This window comes from Lactuca sativa, chromosome 2 (assembly GCF_002870075.4).
Source record: "Lactuca sativa cultivar Salinas chromosome 2, Lsat_Salinas_v11, whole genome shotgun sequence".
NCBI classification, from domain to species: Eukaryota; Viridiplantae; Streptophyta; class Magnoliopsida; order Asterales; family Asteraceae; genus Lactuca; species Lactuca sativa.
This window is the reverse complement of record NC_056624.2, coordinates 139,979,693-139,982,996: the sequence shown is the minus strand read 5'-3', so window position 1 is coordinate 139,982,996 and position 3,304 is coordinate 139,979,693. Positions and strand designations below refer to the sequence as shown.

The window sequence follows — 3,304 nt, the reverse complement described above, 5'->3', positions numbered from 1 at the left end:
CTTTACCACCTCCTTCTTAACCACCTCATGCATATTTGCGTTCAGTCGCCTTTGATGTTGCACCACAGGCGTTGCTCCTTCTTAAAGATTTATTTTATGAGAGCAACAAGAAGGGCTTATTCCCATTATATCGGTGATTTTCCATGCAATGGCGTTCTTCCTTTTCTTCAAAACCTTGACTAATTGATCTTTCTCGATTTGGGTAAGATCCGATGCAATGATCACAGGCTTCTGCTAACCCTCCTCGAGAAATGCGTATTCTAAGTGTTCCGGTAAAGTTTTCAGCTCCATTTGTGTGCTCTGTATACTAAGCACGTCGAGTTCTGGAAGAAAACTCGTCGAGTTTAGATCAAAATTTTCCCCAGATCGTGATTTTTCATAGCAACTCGTCAAGTTATTGCTATTAACTCGTCGAGTTTCCTGTTCAGCAGATTTTATTAGTTCTTCGTATTCTGATTCTTCGAGAAGTCTTTCTAGCTCCTTCAAATCTCTCTCAGCATCAAAATCATCTTCTGGAGCCAAAATGTGTTCACTTGTTTCATCTTCTCTCCATTCTTCTAATAATTCTTCCAAGACATCCACCGAAAAAGCAGTATCACTAAACTTTGAGTGGTTCATGGCTTGATCCATTCCAGAAATAACCGAGTCTTCTCCCACCCGAAGGGTAAGCTTTGAGTCTCGCATGTCGACTATGGCACCCGCGGTATTCAAAAATGGTCTTCCGAGGATTATTGGCACTTGATGGTCCTCCTCCATATCTAGCACAATGAAATATGTCGGGAAGACAAACTTATCGACTTTTACCAATAAATCTTCACATATTCCTCTCGGGAATGTCACCGTCTTGTTCGCTAAGTGGATTGCCATTCAGATTGGTCTCGGTTCCGGAAGGTTTAGCTTCTTAAAGAAAGAGTATGGCATGAGGTTCACACTTGCCCCCGAATCGGCCAATGCATAGCTAGTGGCAAAATTCCTAAATTAGCAAGGAATGAATAGGCTACCCGGATCACCCTTTTTCTTTGGCAATTTGTTTAACATTGCGGCTGAACAGTTCTCATTTAGGATCACCTTGGATGCTTCCTCCATCTTCTTTCTATTTGTGAGAAGTTCTTTTAGGAACTTGGCATATTTTGGCATTTGCGCGACAGTTTGGATGAAAGGGATGTTGATTTGCAAGGCCTTTATGTGCTCCATGAACTTTTGGTAGTCTTCATTCTGCTTCTCTAGTCGAGCTTGGCCCTAGAATAAAAATGGTGGTTTATATGGCTCAGATTGTGACTGATTTTACTCATCAGGTACGGAACTCGTCGAGTTTTTGTCTAGAACTCGACGAGTTTTTTCTACTGTTTGCGATTCCAGGTTTTCTTGATCCTTTTCTTGTACTTCCTGCGGATCTGTACTTGGGATTGGAGTGAGGGGTGTGACTATCTTCCCACTCCTTGTTGTCACTATGTTAATGTGTGCGCTCTTTGGATTTTTTTCCGTATCGCTCGGGAGTCCGCCCAGTGTTCTTTCGTTGAATTGTTTGGCAAGTTGCCCGAGCTGTTTTTCAATATTTAATATTGAAGCTTGTTGATTCCGGAGCAGAGATTGTTGATCCATCATCATTTCTTGGTGCTCCTTCATCATCTTTTGTTGATCTCCACTGGCCGCATCGGACTCGTCATGCCTTTTTTCAGAAGCACTAACAAATCGGGTTAACATAGCTTCAAGATCCGTCTTCTTCTCTTGCATCTTGCACTAGTTCTTCTTTTTGATAAAATCCGCGTGCCTTTTGTCTAAACTTCTCCTCCTTTTCCATTTTGTACTCGTCGTAGGGGAGCCATTCCTTTTTTGGTTTTCGTCTATCATCATCAAATCTATCGTCACTTGAATAACAAACTTGTACCTTTCGGTTGCCGTTCTCATCAAGATCGCAATCGTTAGTAAGATGGGGACCGCTACAATTGTCACAACCCACCCTAATGGCATGGATGGATTGATCCATCTTTGTCATCCTACGATCCATACTTTCTAGTTTGGCCATCATTGCTGCCATGTCATCGGAAACTGAGTTAACCACGCCTCTAGTTGTATCGTTCCTTGGATTATAGTACTCCCTTGAATGTTTGGAGAATTCTTCTACCAATGTTTTAATAACGGCTGGTGCTTTCTTCATGAGGGGTCCTTGGGAATCGAGTAATTGCCTAGTTGTAACGTTCACACCATCATAAAAGATGGACACCTGTTGTTGCATGTTTAGTTCGTTTTGAGGGCAATTTCTTATCAACCCCTTGTATCTCTCCGACGCCTCATAGAGTGATTCTCCCAGCAATTGCTCAAAGTTAGCAATTGCTTTCTTCAATTTTGCAATCTTGGAAGGTGGACAAAACTTGTCAATGAACTCTTCGCGCATCTTTTGCCATGTTGTAATGGATCCGAGGGGTAAAGATTTCAACCATTCCTTCGCGGCTCCTTTGAATGTAACCGGTAACATCCGAAGCAAAATGGTATCACGAGGCACATTTGGCATGTGGAAATAGTCAGCAATGTCCATAACTTCTTCAATATGCTTATAAGCATCTTCGTGCTCCTTTCCATAGAATGGAATGTCTTTTAGTTGTGCGAGTATGTGACCCTTCAGCTCAAAGTTGGCAGTATTTGGGATTGCTGGGTGCACGAGTCCTGGCCCGGTACCATCTCTTATGCGCTTCTTGTAGTCTCTTATTGGTATGTCGGCGATGTCGGCCATGTTGTCTTCTTGCTCGGAATTGCTTTATTCACCAAACGTGGGTGTGTCGGATTCGTAATCTTCTACCTTCTTGTTGTGGATTTTGTTGAGATCTTTAGGTTCTTCGATTGTTTTCCCCCTTTTTTCGAATAATCAACTCCGGATCTTCCACGGGTGGCACTAGTGTAGAACTAGAGCCTCGGGTCATAAAAATCTGAAACAAAACAAAAAAACAAGCGTAAAACGAACAAAAACGAAGAAGTAACAAAACTGAAAACAGAAGAAACTCGTCGATTTCAGTAAGAAACTCGATGAGTTTAATGCAAAAAAACAGGAAAACAGGAAAATTAAAAACTAAAAACAGGTAACTTTATGCAAGAAAGATCTAACACAAAGGATCGATAATACTAGCAAATAAGATAACTATTAGAACCGTTCCCTGGCAATGGCAGCAAAAACTTGATGTGTGTAAAACAAAATAGTTTTAATCCTAACAAACTCAAATGAAAACAAACACACGCAGGCAGTGTACCTATCGATAGCAGTTTAGTTTAAGCAAGTAGGGTATCGAACATAGGGAATGGAAACAGCTAA

At 41.5% G+C, this 3,304-nt stretch overlaps 1 non-coding gene across 1 annotated transcript; it reads left to right on the top strand.

Moving 5' to 3' along the window:
• The first annotated feature begins 2,240 nt into the window (after positions 1-2,240).
• On the top strand, positions 2,241-2,347 carry LOC111877069 (small nucleolar RNA R71). The gene has a single exon (XR_002845257.2). It is a non-coding gene; the product is annotated as a small nucleolar RNA R71 (small nucleolar RNA).
• Positions 2,348-3,304: the final 957 nt, after the last annotated feature.